This window comes from Camellia sinensis, chromosome 4 (genome assembly GCF_055761805.1).
Source record: "Camellia sinensis isolate YWXY chromosome 4, ASM5576180v1, whole genome shotgun sequence".
NCBI classification, from domain to species: Eukaryota; Viridiplantae; Streptophyta; class Magnoliopsida; order Ericales; family Theaceae; genus Camellia; species Camellia sinensis.
Window position 1 is genome coordinate 64,995,055 of NC_138964.1, and position 22,379 is coordinate 65,017,433.

The 22,379-nt window shown below is 38.1% G+C and overlaps 1 long non-coding RNA gene across 1 annotated transcript in view; it reads right to left on the reverse strand.

The window, feature by feature from the left end:
• Positions 1-8,842: 8,842 nt before the first annotated feature.
• LOC145824692 (uncharacterized) overlaps positions 8,843-22,379 on the reverse strand; it is a 59,145-nt gene continuing 45,608 nt past the window's right edge. The window contains exon 5 of the long non-coding RNA XR_014366647.1: positions 8,843-8,939. This is a non-coding gene — a long non-coding RNA (uncharacterized LOC145824692). The remainder of the gene's footprint in view (positions 8,940-22,379) is intronic.

Genomic DNA, 22,379 nt, shown 5'->3' on the forward strand with positions numbered 1-22,379 from the left:
CATATTAGACAATTCAACCTTACAAAAATCATAATCGTCATGACACATGACGCACACAATCAAACTGAAACAACAATGATACATAATCTCTGCTCTACCTGCCTGAAGCATGGTAAGCCAATAGTACATCTCTCCACAATAACATGCCAATTTACCAGACACCAGTTGGAAGGGAATGGTACCTCTGCCAATTCTCCAGGCATTAATTGGAAGGGAATGGTACCTCTGATTCTTAGCGCAACACACATAGCCAATTCTCCCGGCGCTAACTGGAAGGTAATGGTACCTCTGATTCTCAGCGCGTTACACATTTTTTTCAGTCGTTACTTCACACAACATTCATAGATAAGACAAGTGTACTACAGACACATAATCATTTTATCATTCACAATGTCATCCTCCACCAAGGACAAAACCTTTAACGATGTATTAAACCTATATTGCCATTAACCAATTCTCATGAAACTTAGACCCAATTACAACAATAGTAGAATAAAATACATTTTTGATTCAATCTCAAGTTGATTTCCGAAATTCTCATAGTGTTGGCGTTTCATTCTTCCATTTCTAGATCAATTATATTACTCTTCCACATTAATATTTCTCCACCCTTGCCTCCATCCATTTATTTCATTTCACAAAAAGGATATGACCAACTTAATTTTTCCTTCATTTTAAATAAGGTATTTCCAATCATTGCTAACAAAGTGATACTTTACTCAATTTCTACTTAACGGCAATGTAACCCAATGATGTTCTAGTTTCATGGTTAATTCCATTCTCTTCAATGTACACATTATCAACTCATTACAATCAATTTGAACAACACAACACTAAGTCAATGTTAAGAATTTATGAGGCTCAATTAATCTCTAATAATTCAACAATTCATTATTTAAATACCTAAATTGATATCATGTTATTTCCACAATTAAAATTCTTTTTGTCAAATGAGCATCGTTGTTAGAAGTTAGGGCTTCACCTCTCCCTCTACATAAACAAATTAAACCATTACCCAAAATTAATCCTACAACAATGAATCTCCCAAATCTCAACCTCACACAACCCATCTTAGATCCCCATTCATGATTTTAAAAAAAAATATCCATCACCACATGGTTTTTATGCAATACAAACTTACCACATGTCTATCTATAGGTGAAGTATTGAAGAAAATAAAAAAATCCCTACCTTAAGAGAGAAGAGGAGAAGGAGCTCAAAAATCAACTTCGCCAGAAAACGATCTCCACCGGTCAAGACGAAGCCCTCGACATGCTCATCATTTTGATATAAGGGACTAGCATCAAAATCCCAATGGATTTTTGGGATCAAAAGGAAATGCAAGGTTTTGGAAAGTTTGGGTAGAGAGAGATGAGAGAAAAAAGAGAGAAATATTGTAGAGAGAGAGTAATATAATCAGGTATGGAGGAAAAAGGGCCAAAAAGTGCAAAATATAGCTGATAAGTACGAAAAACGGAGCAGAAAACGCGCCTGGCCGCACGTGCAGCGCCCACTCTCGCACGTGCGGAGCAGCCTCCCACATATGCGGCCACCACCTCCGCACATGCGGTCTCCCCCGCACTTCCATACATGCACCTGCCTTTTAGGCAGTGTGCACACAACACAAACCTCTCCTTCCCGCACGTGCGGCTTGACCTCCCGCACATGCGGCTTGACCTCCCGCACATGCGGCCCTAGCCCTCCAGTCCCGAAAAACTCTGGCTTCTCCCTCGACCCTCTGGTGCCGACCCCGCACCCTCTGAAACGAGTGAAAACTCTGACTTGGGACAACCACAACAAAAAATAATTTAGGAAAGAAAAAATTTTCAACGACAACATACTCGGCATCTTAACAATGGTAAATCTAACATAATCTCAAGAGTGCAAAGCAAAATACGCCCCGGTCATCACACTTATCCTCCCACATTGGTGTTTCACCTTGTCTTAAAATGAGGCAAAACTGTACTCATTTGTGTGGCAAAAAATGATAAGTTCATTATACTCCCCATAAGAGACTTGAACTATTAAATGATCATGAAGTCATCAAGTTGTGTGGTATAGCGATCTTGGTTTTTCCTCTCTTTATTTATTGTATTCCGGACTCAATTCCATGGAGGTGTTGTTGTCTCATTCTCATTTCCATCCTTTACTCATTGTATTTGAGTCTTGGGTTGTGTTGGGCAGGTTTGAAATAGGTTGGTTGTGCTTTGAAACCACAAGTTGATGCCCAGAATTTGGCCTTCACGCTCGAGCGGGGCTTTTGACGCTCGAGCGGGCCCTTTGTTGTTGCTTCTTCGCTCGAGCGGGAGTTTTGACGCTCGAGCGTGAATCTCCATCTCCCAGTATTTTTCTCTGCAGGTCTTCGTACGCTCGAGCGGGAGTTTTGACGCTCGAGCGTGACCCTTTGATTTTGTTTCTCTGCTCGAGCGGGGAGTTTGATGCTAGACCGAGGACCATCGCCTGCAAAACTTCTGTGAGTGTGCATCCGACACTCGAACGGGCATTTTGACGCTCGAGCGTGAGTCTGTGTCTAACGCTCGAGCGGGGGTTTCCACGCTTGAGCGGGGCGACTTTTATATCACTTCGGGATTTCACTTTTTGGATCACTTTTCAACATATTTTCTCTCTCTTACTTTTCGAAAACCACCATTTGAGAGCACCTCACTCTAAAACCTTAACTTCTCTCTAGGATTTGATCTAGTTAGAGTGATCTCTTACCCTTGAGCCTTTGCAAAAAGTGTAGAGCTTGGTGTGGGCTTCCTATCAATCCGAAAATTTCTTGATTTGGAACACTTTGGGATTTCTTCATCATCTCCTTTGGGTTTCATCTTTTGAGGTAGAGATAACTACTCATTCTTATGTGCTTTAACATAGATGTTGAGCTATTTGTATAGATGGTTTGATTTGGGAAGTTAGGGTTTGAGATGTGTTATATTGAAAAGAGGGGTTTTGTCTTTTTGACTCATATATTTGTATTTTGGGTCTTAAAATGATAGTATTGATGTTATTGAAGTTATTTTGGGCCTTTGGATCAATATTGAGAAAAGGGAGAAAAAGGCCTAAATTGTTATGACAAATTAATCCGTGTAATTAATTTGGGAAATTATGGAAACATGAAATTAAGTTAGAATCCATGAAATTGGCATAATATGAGATGGAATAGTGGAGTTGGATTTATTAATCACTCACCTTTGAAAATTGTTGATAAATTATCTGTTGATGTAATTATTTTCTGTTTAGAAATAATTGCTTTGGGCTATCGGTGGAGGATAGTCTTGATTGTTATAGACAATGCATGATGATTAGGCAAACTAAAACTAATCAATTGAATATGTCATCGATTATGACGGTTGGAATAATACATCAAATTTATGTATTGATTGATTATGTATATGATATGTGTTTATATACATTGTATTGTGTGGGAGGAGATAGGGGATGTACCCCACGGTTTAGGGGAAGATAGGGGATGGATTCCTAAACCAAATATTGTTTGGGAGGAGATAGGGGATGGACTCCATCGATACAGCAAATATGTGTATCTATTGAAGTATTGATACAACAAATCTGTGTATCATATATGAAGTACGGAAGTATTTTGTTTGAGATTGATACAGCAATTATGTGTATCTATTGTGAAGTAGGAATGTTTAATTTGAGTTGTTATCTCAATTGAAATGGAAGTACTGTTGATATGAGATGTAATCTCATTCAAATTATTTGGCCAAGTTCTGAGCCATAGTTATGAATTGAGAAATTGGATAAGAAATGGAAAGTGAAATGAAACATAGACACATTTGTCATGTAACTGAAATGGGATATGAATTGATTTATGTGAGTTAAACATTTATCAAATATTAATGTTTTAGTTATTGCTCATATTATGTTTAGCATATCTCTACTGAGCGTTGGCTCACCCTATATGGGACATCATTTTCAAGTATAGGTAGCATGCCACCTCCAAGGACGTAGCTTGAGAGGCTTAGTGGCTGGGACATCTTTTGTGATTACATTTTTGTATTACATATGTATCAAGCCAAGGGCTTATTATCTGTTTTGAGTTAGCACTCACTCTTTTTGTAACCAAGTGTTGGCTTGAAAAGTTGTAAGCTCGTAGGGCATTTACTTTTGTTGTTAACATGTAATACATTTTGTAATGAATACTCTGATGAAATGTAATTATGCTTTATTCTCTTATGTCAAAAATATATGATTGATGGGTTTATTTTGAGTGCGTTACATGTGGGACTGGTATGGTTCACGCTTCAATATAAAACAAAACAAAACAAAAAATAAATTGCTTTTGGAATTCATGAGAGAAGCAAACTTAGGACCTTTTTGCTTTGTAACCCACAAAAAGCTCCTATACCACACTCCCTCTACTTTTTAGCTAGGTAAGGAATCCCATGTCCCTACTATAATGTCTACTACTTAACCAAAAATAGAGGAAACCTGCTCCAAAAGCCTTTTTTTCAATTCTTTAGGCCCTTTTTTATATAAATGTTGTATATGAGAGAAACTAGGTAAAATTAAAGGTAAATCAAATATCTACAAAGCTTTACTTGCAAAGACTGACAGTTATCTTGTGATTCTTTATACATATTGCCAAACAATATTTCAATTGGTTTTGCTTTCATAAAAACAAAATCCACAAATAAAATTTAAGATGTGATAAAAGTAAATAGCAGGACAATAATGAATCAGGATCCTATAGTTTAAAAAAATAGTAAATAAATTTTCTATTTTGTGAGACAGGTAGTTTGACCATATCCAAGCTTATATATAGTAGATTTTAATAACTTTTAGGAACTAGATTGTTAATACTAGTAGTTCAAAGTGCTTTAGAGCAAAATTTTAAATAAACTAAAGCATAGCACAACCATCAGACTTGTCAATATCAAATTCATAAATATACTGGACTACTTTTGTTGCTTCTTCAAAGGCTAACCTTACCATTCAAATCACAATCAATCAACATCACAAAGATTATGAAACACACAGGGAACTTTGAAAATGTTTAATCATAGTGAAAATCAAATTCAAATCTAACTTGTAATGAAAAACACTATACAGATTGAAATTGTAATCAATATATACAAATTATAATGAAATCAAAACATACATTCACAATGTATGCTGTATTGAAATTAGAAAGTTGAGCAGAACGAAAACTATATAATTGATTCTTTGCAAATTATACCCAAATCGGAAGAAGAATGAAAGAGAGAAGGGGAAAACCTTGGCCCAAATCCACTGCTCTAAGAGAATCTCTCAATAAAACAAGCTTGTTGTTCTTCGTTGCTTCCACACTGGTTGAATGTTCGCTAGTGGAATACCTTGTGGAATTAACTCTGTTTATACGTTGAAGGTAAAATACTTCAAATCTCCATCAATATATTTATTATTCAGCAGGAGAGATCAAGCCTCTATATCAACCAAAAAAAATCCTAAATCTAGAACAAAAATCACAACCTATTTACTCGTTTCCCATAAATCAAACTCCTACAGCATTAAAAATCTCCTTAATGTATTTTTTTTCCAAACATAACACTTCAATCAATATAACACACAAAAAACTCATTAATATACTTTTTTCCAAACATTACACTCTAATATAACACTTCAATGTAACATCAGAAAATCACACTAATAGAAATGTAGATTTCAACACTCCACAGTTAATACTTTAGTCACCAATCTCTCCAAAAAGAATTTTGTACACCCCATCTTTCCATTCTCATCCCAAAAACGAATCAAATAATTTGATAAATGAATCACAAAAGGACATTTCCTTAAACTCAAATGGCACTAAATCAAATAAATATTACTTTCTAAATCAAAAAGGACTAATTGGTTCATAAGAAAACTCTTAGTATTACATGGATTAACATTCTCCCATATGTGATTTATGGGTAAAATTTTCAATTATTTAACATATATTATTATTATTGATGAATTTTTGTTTTATTTTACATTAAAAATAAAATCTTACAATTCTCAACATAATTTTTATGATTCAATCCAAGGGCCTCTCACAATGATTCGATTTTAACAGCGTTGGTCTACCGAGTTAACTAACCAATGGTGTTACATACACCAATTAATATATCAATTAGTGTATCAACGTATACTAAGACATTGTCATTTTAAAATTATAGATTTTATCCATTATTCAAACCATTAAGACTTAAAATCTCTAAAATTATATCAAATTATCTATTAATATACTAATTAATATATCAATTGATATATATAGTTTTGTTATTAACCACAACGTGCTTCAATAATCAAGGAGCACTTCACCAATAAGGCCGGCATTGAGCGAGATATGACATGTAAAACACATTTGGAAAGATCCTCTTCATACTTTATGAAAAGCTCTAGGTGGAAAGATCCTCTTTAGTCTTCTTTTTATATTGGAGAATGTTATTTGAATATGTGATGTCTGTTACGGATCTAATTTTAATTATTTGGATGGTTTATCTATTAAGTTATATTTAGTTAAAATTTTAACGGTAATATTATAAATTTAAACTTAATTACTCAAAAATTAGTTAAAATTTTTATCTTGTAGTTCATATTCATTCTACACATAAATCCCATACTACACAAATTTAATTTTCACCATATAATCACCCACCCAAAAAATTATGGGTGAATGTCTCGCACCATAACATTTTTTAAATTTTAAATTGATTTGATAATTATAATCATATAATTTCTTTATATTTATCTTAAAAAACAACTGTCATTCATTTTTAATAAATAAATAAATATGAAAAAATTATTTAAATATGATTATTGGATTTTTTTTTTTTTTTGATAGAGCATTTGACACTCCATAATGTGAATAATGGAGAAAACTAGTATAGTAGTATTATATTGATTAGGGTGGCGCTTACAGTCCCTACATTTTTTTTTAATTTTTTTTAATTTTTAATTTTTTATTTTATGGAATTCCATTTGTTTGAATCCGCATTAATAAAATTTAAACATTGACAAAATTTCTAGGACCCAACGTAATACCAAAACTATCCCACCTCTAAAACATTACAAACTACTTAGCTGCACACCCCATAATAATTTGGACAATCACTAAAATATAATCTAACAAATTCGTTGATTTATAAATAAAGGGGATTTTTCTCTAAAATGTAAATATTTTGATTTAGTAAAGAGGAAATGAAAATGATGTTGGGTTTTATGGAATTGAAATGATGATGATGATAATGATGAAGATTTGACTTTGAATTTATTGATTTATACCCCTTTGGGATGGACTTTCACCAATTTTCTCTAAATATATATATAGAAAACTAATGTCAAATCTTCTTTTTATAAGGCTTAAAATTGCACTCGAGTTAAGTGTTCAATTCATTCTCTTCCAAACTGCAGTTGACAACGTATTAGAAGAAAAAAAAAATTACACTTGGCACCTCTTATCTATGCAACCAATACAACATTCAATAAAGTTGTTGAATTGTATATGTTTTTTTTTTAAACTTTGTTACATGATTATAGGATTGGACACAACTCTTTTACATTAGGTGATATTTATATATTTTGGGTTTAAATTATAAATTTGGATAAGAATTTGAAAAAGAGAAGGAAAAATGTAAAAATAATGTGAATAAAATTTAAACTAATTTTTTTCCCCCATAATATTGTATTTGATTCTATAACTAATTCTATATAGCTAGAAGTTTTCATTTTTATTTGAATCAATTGAATAGGAAGCAATGTTAAATTTTAAGTTATTAATATGTGGATTAGTTAGACAAGAAACTTCATGGAATCACCATGTGAAACTTCTTGCCCTTCGGCATGGCAATAACCTGACCAATTATTAAATGTGATAGACTCAACTCAAAATTATAAATTCATTTCAATTTTATTTAAATTCACTTAATGTCACGACCCTAAACTGCCCCTAGTAGGATGGTGCCGTGATGGCCAGTAATCCGAGATTACCGAAGGCCAATTTTCAAAATCCACACACAACAGAGTATAAATATACGGGGCTCACAAGTACGGAAGCAATACATACAAATCAGATTAGTCCATGAGAGTTGTGCGTAAGTCAAATGAAATGGCAAACATCTTCACATGGGTTACAACTCAGTACAAATGAAGTAAAGTACTTAATACATCTTGATCAAAAGGCTTCTCAAGCCGACGTGTGCAAATTACAAGTATTACAAGTCGAGAAGCATAATTTTCAAGACTGCCGACGTGATTACAAGTCAAGCCGACATAACCAAAAATCCAAAACAAGCTCGCGAATCACATCTAGGCGTCACCGCCTTCTTGTTCATCACCTACATATATATAGAGAGGGTGAGCTTGGATACTCAGTGAATGGTACAAGTAATAAAGGGGTTTGCATGAATAATAGCCGAAGTCTTTTCAAAACGATACATATCAAAACTTTATATAACAAGGGATGAACCTCGTCCATCTAGCAAATCTTTAAAGCTTCAAGGGATGCTTACTAGCATCAACATATTACAAATGATAACATTCCGGACAAACAACCCACACGATAAACCGTCAGTGGCAAAACAAGACAAAGCAAAGGAGATATCTCAACAAGGGTGCTACAAAAGTTTAGAGTCCTCTACCACAAAGGACCTATGTTACAAAAGCCCGTAGCCCCCTAACACGAGAGTACCGCGAAAGTTTAGAGTCCTCCAGCACGAGGGACTTTCAAAACAAGATATGCAGTTGCATTATAGTCCCCTGGCACTAAGGACTTTCCGAGAATATCATCAAAACAAGATAGTGCTTGATATACAAAATAGGGACAATCATTCATGCTTAACAAATACTTTTCCAAAACGAGCAAGGCAAAACTTTATCAAAACTTAATAACATAACTTTATTAAAAATACCACTCACATAGTTCTTCAAACGTCGGGGTCAAGGCAAAAGTCCGAGTCCTACAAACACATGGCAAAGTCTATTAAACGTACTTTCAAACAAGATTCTCATGCAAACGGATGATCTCGGCGTTCATCAAAAACTAAGTTAAATCAAAACAAAACACTGTTTTTCATCTCGGGGAAATATGCTGGGCATCAACCAGGTCTTGGCCGAGGTCCCATACCTTCTCGCCGAGGTGTGGTTCCGACGGCCACATTCAAAAGCGAAGTCGGGAAAATCTGGGTTTCCCTTTGAGGAATATGAAGAACATGAAGATGGGGAAGATGAAGAACATGCATGCTAAAATCATAACTTGTTATTACAAAGTCTGAGATTTCGTGCTATGAGTTCGAAAACATGGACCTGGGCACCCATATTCAAAGGTCTTGTGAGAACAAACACAAAAACATGGTTCTAGATGCAAACTTTGGGATCAAAACAAGACTTTTCTTCAAGAACACAAGAACACTATTTTCTCTTACTAAAACCGACTTTAAATCAAGGCAAGGCGTGTAGAACAGGTTCGATCATGCAATGCAGCTAGATGACCAATAAGAATAACAAGAGTAGATTAAAATTCTAACCTCAAAACCCGAATTTAACGGTTCAAACTCCAACGATCAAGCTTGGAAGTTCACTCTCTTACTCAAAGGCTTCACCTTCTTCTTCCTAGAGTCTCTCTCTAAAAGGCAAGATTTGATACAAAATGATATGTTTCTCTCGACAGTCACTGACTTAACCCCCTGCTGGGACACGTGACATCGGCTGATTGGCTCTACTCAAAAAGGTGACTGGCTGACAAGACAAGACTATGACAAAGTGTATTCAACAAGCTAGACGACAAGAGCACTCCGGCAAGTGATGACCTCGGCTAAGGGCAAAGCCTCGGCAAGTAGGGTGACAACGACATCGGCTTGGAAGGACAACACTTGACTAAGTTGTGCCACACCTTGGCCTAGATGTGCCACACCTTGGTCTAGGTCATACCATTCCAGGAACAAAATCACTAAGTGCAAGGATCAGGGATCTAGAACGCCTAGATAACAGCATCTCGGCCTAGATGACGCACATCTCGGCCTAGGTGATGCACACCTCGGCCTAGATGATGACATCTCGGCCAATATGCCAGGGTGAAGGTGGAGGTCAACCGAAGTGGTTCCAAGATAGTTCTAAGTGTGGAAAGGTTCCAAGGTGTCTAGGCTTAAGATGACCTCGGCAACACACCAGGTAAGAACACAGCATGCAAGCAACACTCAAGCAAAACAAGATAGGATTTGCAAATGCACATAACAAAACAAGATCATACATAAGTGTATGCAAGTATGACTAAGTTGAAGGGAGGGTTGTTACACTTAAAATAATAATTTAATCTAACAAATTGCATCTTATAAATCTAATCAAAATTTAATTTAATCTTATAAATTTTACTACCGTTGTATATTTTTTTTTCTTTATTTATAAATTATGTCCTCTCTATTAAAAAATAAATAAATAATGTAATCCTTTCAATTTTTTGGATTGATTTATACGCAACTTCCATTACATCATAGTGATGTGATCATTCGCTAGCCCCAAAAATTTGCTTTTGTGTGGTTCCAAAATTGGAATATTTGAAAATTCTTTTAAACTATTATTTTTATAGAAATCCCAAAATTCTATTTCGCCTGGTTCCAAAATTGTAATACAAAACTTCTTTCAAACTATCACTTTGTACATCTTAATATTTAAATGAAGGATGTTTATAAATTTTATACATCTTAATATTTTAATTTAAAATTTATTTTCTTATTTGTAAGCAATATTAATAATTAAATTTTTTATACAATATTAATAATTAAATTTTTTTGTAAATAAATTATTAAGTGAATTAATGATTTTTAACGATATGAGAAATATTTTTTGATGAATAATTTTGATAATTTTATTGTTGCATAGGAGAGTAGTTAGATTTTTTTTTTTAAAGTTAAATTAAAAAATTAAACAAAGAGTAGTAATGATGAGAACTTTAAGTGTTTTTAACATTAAAAATTGAAATTCTTACTGATGAGTATATCATTGCAAAAATATTTATTTTCATGATATATTTTCATGATTTTTCTTGATTTGAATATGACAGAGCTATGTGAGTTGATCAAGATTAGGACTGCTTTGTGGATGAAACCATTATTAAAGCTGTTCAACTTTTCAGTCCAGAACTTTATTTTCAATCTGAGGCAGATCAAGATGTGTTTGGGGAGTAGAGTTTTAATCTGAAGTTGGGGTGGTCACAGTAGAGTTTTGATCTGAATGTGTGTTCAATCTGTTTCTTCGTTTTCTGTCTTTGTTGGTTTCTCACCAACATTTAAGGGGTGCTAGCATATGATCGGGTAGCCCTCGCGGTATAGCGACCCCGGTCTTTTCCCATCTGATTATTGTATCCGGACTTAGGTTCCGTAGATTCTGTCATTGTATATTGTTGTTGTTGTCCTTTATTTTTTCTCATTTGGAATTATGGGATGTGTTGGGCAGGTTTGTTTCAGGTTGGTTGGGTTTAGAAACCAAGTCTTGCTGTCCAGGTTTTTGGTTGTTCGCTCGAGCGAGGAGTTTGTCGCTCGAGCGAGATGTCTTTTTGGTTCTTCGCTCGAGCTGGGGTTTGGTCGCTCGAGCGAGAGTTGGCGTCCAGTATGGACCTGTAGCTTTGCGTTCTTGGCTCGAGCGAGATTTTATTCGCTCGAGCGAGTTAGTTCATCCTTCGCTCGAGCTATAATTCCTTCGCTCGAGCGTGTGTCTGGTTACAGACCTGAGGGTTTGAGTTCTTCGCTCGATCGAGCTTTCTTTCGCTCGAGCGAGCTTTTGGGTTGTTGGCTCGAGCAAGGCTTCCTTGGCTCGAGCGTGGTTTCTCTGTGTCTGGTCGCTCGAGCGACAAAGTCTTCGCTCGAGCGAGCCTGTCCAGTTTATATACACAGTAGCGGGATTTGATCAGTCTTTTTCATCTTATTTTGATTCCAAACCCTAGGTCCGACTCCTCTTTCTCTCTACTCACCTTCTCTCTTAGATTTGATCCATTTAAGGAGTGTTTCTACCCTAGATCCTTCATTAAAAAGATAGAGTGAGTTGAGGGCTTCCATTTAATCTGAATAGTTGGCGATTTGGAGCACTTTGGTATTTGGGGTATCATCTCTGTCTTCTCCATTTGGGTTGTTCTCTTCGAGGTAGGGATTTCCTACTCCATTTTATAGGTTTTGCTCTAAGTTTTGGTATGTTGATATGTTGGGTTTACTTTGGTAATTTTCGGGAAAACCCTGGTTGTAATATTGAATTAATTTGTATAATTAATTTAAGGGATTTGGGGAAATATGGCTAAATTCATGGTATTGGGGAAATTATTGAGTAAATGGTGTAGTTGGTTAGTTTAATCACTCACCTATGAAAATGTTGGAATTATGTTAGTTGATACAATTATTTCCTGTTTAGAAATAACTGTTTTGGGCTATCGGTGGAGGATAGTCGTGATTGTTGTAGACATTGCATGTGGATTAGGAATAACTGAAACTAATCATATTGGTTAAGTCGTTAATTTTGATTATTGCACTGATACAGAAAATACGTGTATTGATTGAGCATTGCATGTGCATTTGCATTTATATTGTTTTGTGTGGGAGGAGATAGGGGATGTACTCCACGGTTTAGGGGAAGATAGGGGATGGACCTCTAAACCGGATTTTGTTTGGGAGGAGATAGGGGATGGACTCCATTAGCATCACTTTTATGTGTGCTTATTATATAGAAGTGTTTTTATTGATACAACACTAAAATGTGTATCAATCTGGAAGTATGAAGTGTTGTGAATTGAGCTTGAGTCTCATTTGTTTGTTGATATTGGAAGGATGTGAATATGGTATATGTAATTCACTGTTGTAAGTTTGGCCAGGTTCTGAGCCATGTTGATAAAATTGGAAAGTAAATTGTATCTTAGACAATAGTGTCATGAGACTGTAAAATGACGTGGTTGATTATCTTGGTTAACCATCTGTCAAATACTATTGCTTTATTCATTTCTTATATGTGGTTTAGTATATTTCTGCTGGGCTGTGGCTCACCCTTTATGGGAACATCATTTTCAGGTTCAGGTGATAAGCTACCTCCAAGGACTTAGCTTTGAAGGACTTGGATTCTGAAGACTATTTTTAGTTGTTTGTTTTTGGTTGTTAGTACATGTAAACATTCAAGCCTAGGGCTTTTCTTGTATTGAGTTAGAACTCATATTTTTGTATCCAAGTGTTGGCTTGGAAAGATGTAAGCCTGTAGGTCATTTTATTCGATGTTACATGTAATGCTTTATTTAGTAATACTCTGATGAATGAATTAATAAATTGTCTTCTTTAATTAATGCATGTCAATGATATTTAATGGGTTAATTTTGAGGGCGTTACAACTTGGTATCAGAGCGTACCGGGTTTGAATACTTTGGGTACGTGGGAAGTGATTAGTATCACATTGGGTTCGTCTCGTTTGATAGAGACATAGTGTAATGTTATATGCTTATGTGATAACATGTTTATGTGATTATGTGGGTATGGAATGTAGTTTCTAGGATGTTGATTGGACCCTTGAGTTTCTAGTAGTCTTGTTGGAAAGGCACTTGATCACTGCTGCTTCCAATCGGAACTATAGTAACGCATTGGGACTATCATTATCCGGGAATGAAATTCGTAGGTGCTTATGTGATTATGTGCTTACGTGGAATGAATTATTGTTGTCCATTGCATTAGGATGCGAGTGTTTAGCTTCGGCACATTTATTAATGTGCTAATGTCTTTGTTTCCTTTATTAGGATGTCAGGACGAGGACGAGGACGCGGTAGGCGTGGTAGGCCGGGCAGGCAGGAGGTGCCTGTGCCAGAAGAGATTCCGGCTGTTCAAGAGGGAATTGGCCAGGGCAATGTGGCCGAGCCAGTAGGCCAGCAGGCTATGGGTGCTCTAGCCCGAGAGATAGCAGGGGCATTCAGGGAGTCAGTAGGTATTCTCAGAGCTGAGAATCAAGCTCAGGTTGTTGTTGCAGATGCAGGACCTTCCTTTCTGAAGAGGGAGTTCTTCCGGTCTAATCCGGATGAATTTGTGGGTGATCCTAAAGAGCCGCTTAAGGCAGATGAATGGCTCGAACAGACAACGAAGACGTTTGAGATGCTTGGCATCGAAGACGAGGGGTTGAAAGTGACCTTGGCATCTTTCCAGTTGAAGGGGGATGCGGGTCAGTGGTGGAAGTTTACTAAGGGGCGTATAGGAGGTACGTGGGAGGCTTTTGTGAATGCTTTCCAGGAGAAGTACTTATCTCCAGCAGTTAGGGAGAAGCTACGAGACCAGTTTTGTCAGCTTAAGCAGGCGAGTTCTTCAGTGGCCGAGTTTGAGGCTGCATTTACTAGTTTGTCCAGGTTTACACCTGAATTGGTGGCGTCTGAGGAACGCCGTTGTATTGAGTTTGAGAAAAAGTTGAGGCGTGGCCTCAAGCTGAGAGTTGGGGGAACTATGATTCGGGATTATGGGCGTATGGTTGATGCTGCAGCCCATATGGAGATTATGATGCAGGAAGAGGAGGAAGGACAGAAGGGCTCCAAGAGGAGTCAGGATAGTCAGAATGATGGTAGGAGACAGAAGGGTTTTAATCCCCAGCAGTCTCAGGGTAGCTTTGCTAGATCGACTTTTCCTGTACCGAGTGCTAGTTCGGGAAAAGGCAGTCAGGGAGACATTACCTGTTTCAAGTGTGGCCAGCTGGGCCACAAGTCTCCAGTTTGTCCTCAGAGGGGAGGAGTTCAGAGAGCAGCATCTTCTTCGGCTCGATCACAGAGCCAGAGTCAGAGTAGAGGTCAACCACTCTCGTGTTATCAGTGTGGTCAGCCAGGGCATATGAAGAGGTATTGCCCACAGTTGGGTGGCACACCTAGTGCATCTGGTTTGAGGCCGATTCAGGGTCAGTAGTCAGCTCAGTCGGGTCAGGCCTCGAAGGCTAATCAGGGGGCTTCATCGTCCCAGACAGTGCAGCAATCTTATGCTCCTAGGGGTGAGCAGGTTGATCAGAGGTCGTCTGGGCGCGTGTACGCTGTTACCGCGCAGGATCTTGTACCGACTCCATCAGTTGTGAGAGGTACCTTCTTGTTTTGCAACTCGGTTGCTAATGTTTTGATTGATACGGGTGCATCTCATTCCTTTGTGTCTGCTGCATTTGCATCTGTTTTGGAATTGGAGTTAGCACAGTTAGCATCTCCTATATGTGTAGTGTCACCTCTTGGGGGTGAAATGATTTTGAAACAAGGTGTTAGGGGTTGTGATATAGAGGTTGATTATCATAAAATCCCATTTTCCTTTGTAGTTATGCCTATGAGGGGTTTTGATGTTATTTTGGGTATGGACTGGTTATCGTCATACCGGGCAGTTATTGATTGCTACCGCCAGAGGGTCACTTGTTGTACCGTGAGCGGAGAGTATTTTCATTTTCTGGGGGACCGGGTTGGTGATGTGTTGCCACCGGGGTATGTTCCGCGAGGTCGGAGTGAACTTAGTGGTCTACTTGCTAACCTTTCGATTAGTGAGGGTGATGAGACTCAGATTGTGTTACCAAGGGTGGTTTGTGAGTACTCGGATGTCTTTCCCGAGGATCTTGCTGGTTTGCCACCGCATCGGGAGATTGAGTTTTCTATTGACCTAGTACCCGGCACGGCGCCGATTTCTATGTCACCCTATCGTTTTGCCCCAGCCGAGTTAGTTGAGTTGAAGACTCAGCTCCAGGAGTTGCTAGACAAGGGTTTTATACGTCCTAGTGTTTCGCCGTGGGGAGCACCAGCCCTCTTCGTTAAAAAGAAAGGTGGTGCTTTGAGACTGTGTATAGATTACCGAAAATTGAATCGGGCTACGGTTAAGAATAAGCACCCTATGCCTCGTATAGATGATCTGTTTGACCAGTTGAAGGGTTCCCGTTGTTTCTCAAAGATAGACTTGAGATCAGGTTATCATCAGTTAAGGGTCAGGGAGGAGGATATTCCGAAAACGGCATTCCGTACGCGGTATGGCCACTATGAGTTTCTGGTGATGCCATTTGGGCTCACTAATGCACCGGCAGTTTTTATGGATTTGATGAACCGGATATTCCGGGAATTTTTGGATCGTTTTGTAGTCGTTTTTGTGGACGACATCCTTATCTATTCGCCTTCTGAGGAGGAGCACGAGGCACACTTGAGGGTGGTGCTTGAGTTACTTAGAGCCCATAGGCTGTATGCCAAGTTTGGGAAGTGTGAGTTCTGGCTGAGAGAAGTCAAATTCTTAGGCCATGTGGTATCCGGGGAAGGAGTGTCTGTTGATACATCCAAGGTAGAGGCAGTGCAGGATTGGGCACAGCCTAAGAGTGTATTTGAGATTCGCAGTTTTCTGGGATTAGCTGGGTATTACCGTCGATTTGTGAAAGATTTCTCCAGGTTAGCATCACCGTTGACTAGATTGACTCGGAAAGGAGTCAAATTTGTATGGAGTGAGACTTGTGAAAAGTCGTTTCAGGAGTTGAAAGTTAGACTGACTACCGCTCCAGTGTTGATTATTCCAGAGAGAGGGTTGGGTTATGCAGTCTATTGTGACGCCTCACGAGAGGGTCTGGGTTGTGTATTAATGCAAGAAGGGAAAGTAGTTGCCTATGGTTCACGTCAGTTGAAAATTCACGAGCAAAATTACCCTACACATGATCTAGAGTTAGCAGCTGTGATATTTGCCTTGAAGATTTGGAGGCATTATCTTTATGGTGAGAGATTTGAGGTATTCTCGGATCATAAGAGTCTGAAATATTTGTTTACACAGAAAGACTTGAACTTGAGGCAGAGGTGGTGGATGGAATTTATAGAGGATTATGATTTTGAGTTGCATTATCATCCAGGAAAAGCCAATGTGGTGGCCGATGCCCTTAGCAGGAAACCTGTTGGTGTCATAGCTAGTATAGCTATCCGAGAATGGGAGATGTTGGGGGCACTTGGGGAGTTTGATTTACTTTTGGGCGAATCCGTTGAGGCTGCGGCCTTGTTTTCTGTTGTTGCACGGCCTACACTTGTGACACGAGTGTTAGAGGCTCAGAGAGGTGACCTTGAGGTAGAATCTCTCCGTGAGAAGATTTCCGGTGGGAAAGTTGAGAAGGGTTTGACGGTGTATTCCGACCTGAGTGTGAGATACCGAGACCGTCCGTTTGTGCCGGAGTCTTGCCGAGAGGAGGTACTCCGAGAGTTTCATCATTCACGCCTTGCGGTGCATCCGGGAGGCACTAAGATGTACCGGGATTTGGGTCGTCAGTTCTGGTGGCGGGGTATGAAGAGAGATGTGGCAGTTTTTGTATCTAAGTGCCTTACTTGTCAGCAAGTGAAGGCTGAACATCAGAGGCCAGCGGGTTTGTTGCAACCTTTGCCTATTGCTGAGTGGAAGTGGGAACACGTCACTATGGACTTCGTTGTGGGTCTTCCGAGGACTCAGCGGGGTAGTGATGCTATTTGGGTGGTTGTAGACCGGTTGACTAAGTCGGCGCACTTTATTCCTATGCGTGTGAGAGATTCGGTAGATCATCTTGCTGACTTGTATATTCGGGACATAGTGAGATTGCATGGGGTCCCAGTGACGATCGTCTCAGATAGAGATCCTCGTTTTACTGCCAGGTTGTGGCAGAGTTTGCAGAGTGCCTTAGGCACTAAGTTGACCTTTAGCACGGCTTATCATCCTCAGACTGACGGGCAGTCCGAGCGTACTATTCAGATCCTTGAGGATATGCTTCGGGGTTGTGTTCTAGACTTTAGTGGGTCGTGGGAGAGGCACTTGCCGTTGGTAGAGTTTGCCTACAACAACAGTTTCCAGTCTAGTATCGGTATGGCACCATTTGAGGCCTTGTATGGCCGACCGTGTAGGTCTCCTGTTTGTTGGGCCGAGGTGGGGGATGCACCTCTGTTGGGTCCGGAGTTGGTGAGGGAAACGACGGAGAAAGTTGAGCTTATCCGTAAGAGGCTTGTTACAGCACAGAGTCGTCAGAAATCTTATGCTGACCGTAGGAGGAGACCTTTGGTGTTTGAGGTGGGTGATCATGTTTTTCTAAAGATATCACCTAGACGGGGTTTGATGAGGTTTGGGAAGAGCGGGAAGTTGTCCCCTCGGTTCATTGGTCCGTTTGAGATCCTTGAGAGGATTGGCGAGGCTGCTTATCGTTTAGCTTTGCCGCCGCAGTTGTCCGGAGTACATGACGTGTTTCATGTGAGTATGCTTCGGAAGTATGAGCCGGATCCATCACATGTGTTGGATTGGACCGATTTAGTGGTTGATGAGGATGTCTCGTATGAGGAGAGACCGGTTCGGGTATTGGATAGGCGGGATCAAGTTTTGCGAGGCAAGACCATCCCTTTGGTAAAAGTTTTGTGGAAACATCATGGAGTGGAGGAAGCCACTTGGGAGCGTGAATTGGAAGTCCGTGAAAAATACCCGGACATGTTTATTCATTTGTAATCCTGTATTTAGATTTGTAATGTTGTTGAACTTAAGAGCTTTACATAAGTCTTAAGTTGTAAAATGTTGAGTATGTTTTGGTAAATGGGTGTATCTTGAAACTTACTTCATTATAGAAGTTTGGTATAGCATTGCATATGTTGATTACATTGCTGAGTGTGTTGTATATATCATGCGATTTAATATGATATGAGAATTGTTAACGTTGAAAGGAATAATGCATAATATTGATACAGGTTGAAATATATGTTATTTTGTATATGTTATGAGATGCCTCTTGATAAAGAGATGAAGTGACCAGCATTGGGTCAAGCTGTCTATTATTGTTTTATAATATCATTGGGAGTTGAGAAAAATCTGTTTTCAAAAACTTAAGCTTAATTTCGGGGACGAAATTCTTTGAAGGGGGGGAGGTTATAGCGACCCCGGTCTTTTCCAATCTGATTATTGTATCCGGACTTAGGTTCCGTAGATTCTGTCATTGTATATTGTTGTTGTTGTCCTTTATTTTTTCTCATTTGGAATTATGGGATGTGTTGGGCAGGTTTGTTTCAGGTTGGTTGGGTTTAGAAACCAAGTCTTGTTGTCCAGGTTTTTGGTTGTTCGCTCGAGCGAGGAGTTTGTCGCTCGAGCGAGATGTCTTTTTGGTTCTTCGCTCGAGCTGGGGTTTGGTCGCTCGAGCGAGAGTTGGCGTCCAGTATGGACCTGTAGCTTTGCGTTCTTGGCTCGAGCGAGATTTTATTCGCTCGAGCGAGTTAGTTCATCCTTCGCTCGAGCTATAATTCCTTCGCTCGAGCGTGTGTCTGGTTACAGACCTGAGGGTTTGAGTTCTTCGCTCGATCGAGCTTTCTTTCGCTCGAGCGAGCTTTTGGGTTGTTGGCTCGAGCAAGGCTTCCTTGGCTCGAGCGTGGTTTCTCTGTGTCTGGTCGCTCGAGCGACAAAGTCTTCGCTCGAGCGAGCCTGTCCAGTTTATATACACAGCAGCGGGATTTGATCAGTCTTTTTCATCTTATTTTGATTCCAAACCCTAGGTCCGACTCCTCTTTCTCTCTACTCACCTTCTCTCTTAGATTTGATCCATTTAAGGAGTGTTTCTACCCTAGATCCTTCATTAAAAAGATAGAGTGAGTTGAGGGCTTCCATTTAATCTGAATAGTTGGCGATTTGGAGCACTTTGGTATTTGGGGTATCATCTCTGTCTTCTCCATTTGGGTTGTTCTCTTCGAGGTAGGGATTTCCTACTCCATTTTATAGGTTTTGCTCTAAGTTTTGGTATGTTGATATGTTGGGTTTACTTTGGTAATTTTCGGGAAAACCCTGGTTGTAATATTGAATTAATTTGTATAATTAATTTAAGGGATTTGGGGAAATATGGCTAAATTCATGGTATTGGGGAAATTATTGAGTAAATGGTGTAGTTGGTTAGTTTAATCACTCACCTATGAAAATGTTGGAATTATGTTAGTTGATACAATTATTTCCTGTTTAGAAATAACTGTTTTGGGCTATCGGTGGAGGATAGTCGTGATTGTTGTAGACATTGCATGTGGATTAGGAATAACTGAAACTAATCATATTGGTTAAGTCGTTAATTTTGATTATTGCACTGATACAGAAAATACGTGTATTGATTGAGCATTGCATGTGCATTTGCATTTATATTGTTTTGTGTGGGAGGAGATAGGGGATGTACTCCACGGTTTAGGGGAAGATAGGGGATGGACCTCTAAACCGGATTTTGTTTGGGAGGAGATAGGGGATGGACTCCATTAGCATCACTTTTATGTGTGCTTATTATATAGAAGTGTTTTTATTGATACAGCACTAAAATGTGTATCAATCTGGAAGTATGAAGTGTTGTGAATTGAGCTTGAGTCTCATTTGTTTGTTGATATTGGAAGGATGTGAATATGGTATATGTAATTCACTGTTGTAAGTTTGGCCAGGTTCTGAGCCATGTTGATAAAATTGGAAAGTAAATTGTATCTTAGACAATAGTGTCATGAGACTGTAAAATGACGTGGTTGATTATCTTGGTTAACCATCTGTCAAATACTATTGCTTTATTCATTTCTTATATGTGGTTTAGTATATTTCTGCTGGGCTGTGGCTCACCCTTTATGGGAACATCATTTTCAGGTTCAGGTGATAAGCTACCTCCAAGGACTTAGCTTTGAAGGACTTGGATTCTGAAGACTATTTTTAGTTGTTTGTTTTTGGTTGTTAGTACATGTAAACATTCAAGCCTAGGGCTTTTCTTGTATTGAGTTAGAACTCATATTTTTGTATCCAAGTGTTGGCTTGGAAAGATGTAAGCCTGTAGGTCATTTTATTCGATGTTACATGTAATGCTTTATTTAGTAATACTCTGATGAATGAATTAATAAATTGTCTTCTTTAATTAATGCATGTCAATGATATTTAATGGGTTAATTTTGAGGGCGTTACACGCGGTGCCAACCTTGTTGGGATGGCGTGGGTCTGCTGTGACGCTTTTTGCTTTTTCCCTCTTTATTGATATATCTTCTCTGGTTGCTTGAATATTCATCAATAAAATTCTTTTTTGGTTGATCAAAAAAAAAAAAAAAATGAGAAGGTAGTGGATGAGACAAATATTGAACAGGCCATGGTAGTGAAATTATTAAAACATCTTCCTCATTAATCAAACCATCGAAAAGTTTAGACCTACAATTGCAAACTCATCGTGTTTGCACCCACTGCTAGTAATAATATAAAATTTACTTGCATTTTTATGGTAAATCAGATAAAATCAATTGTTTTACAAGTACATTATATATATATATATATATATATATATATATCTTTGTATGATCAAAACCAAACGATGTATAAATAAATAAATAATAATAATAAAAAAACCAGAAAGAGGAGGGTTTGAGGTAGAGATGAGAAAGAACAATTTGTCACACTTTTATAATAAAGTAGGCTTTGTATTGTCAAATACTTACGAATAATTACTTTAGTTGAAGATAATTATTAATTAGAAATTAATATAAACAAATGATATACATTGTCAGGCAGGTAGGCCGGTGATATAAAAATATGAAAAAAAAATAAGTGACAGACGCCAGTCTTTATTTAAGAATGTTACTTGAATTCACATTGTTTTTAAGAAAATTCTAGTATGTACCACCTTTATATCGTAACAAAAGCTGTACTAAAATAAACACCACCTATGCTCAACCTTTATAAAGCCAAGTCTTCCTTGACGAGTGAAAAGTTATGGAGTCCAGCTGTGTAAACATCAATGAAGACTGACTAGTCAAACTCACTTTACTTGTTTGCAGGCTTTGCATTGTGTAACGCCCTCAAATAAACCCATAATAACCATAACATTAACATGCATTTATAAAAGAAAATGAATCATTTGAGTTAGTCATCAGAGTATTCTTATTGAAAGACATCACATGTAACATCCTGCAACATCAAAAATAAATGCCCTAAGGGCTTACATCTTTCCAAGCTAACACTTGGACACAAAAAAGGATGAGTACTAACTCATTTACAAGTTAAGCCCTAGGCTTGAATGTTTACATGAAATCTCAAAATAGCAAAATAAAACCTATAACTAAAGACAAGTCTTCAAAATCCCAAACATCAAATCCTTCCAGGCTAAGTCCGTGGAGGTAGCTTATCACCTGAACCTGAAAATGATGTTCCCATAAAGGGTGAGCCACAGCCCAGTAGAAAAATACTAAACCAAATATAAGCATTGAATAAAGCCATAGCATTCAATAGATGGTTAACCAAGATAATCAATTTTATCATTAAACATGTCTAAGACACATTTCACTTTCCATTATTATCAACATGGCTCAGAACCTGGCCAAACTCACAACAGTGAATTATATATCATATTCACATTACTTCCAATATCAACAAAACAAATGAGACTCATGCTCATATCAAAACACTTCATACTTCCCATTTGATACACATTTTAGT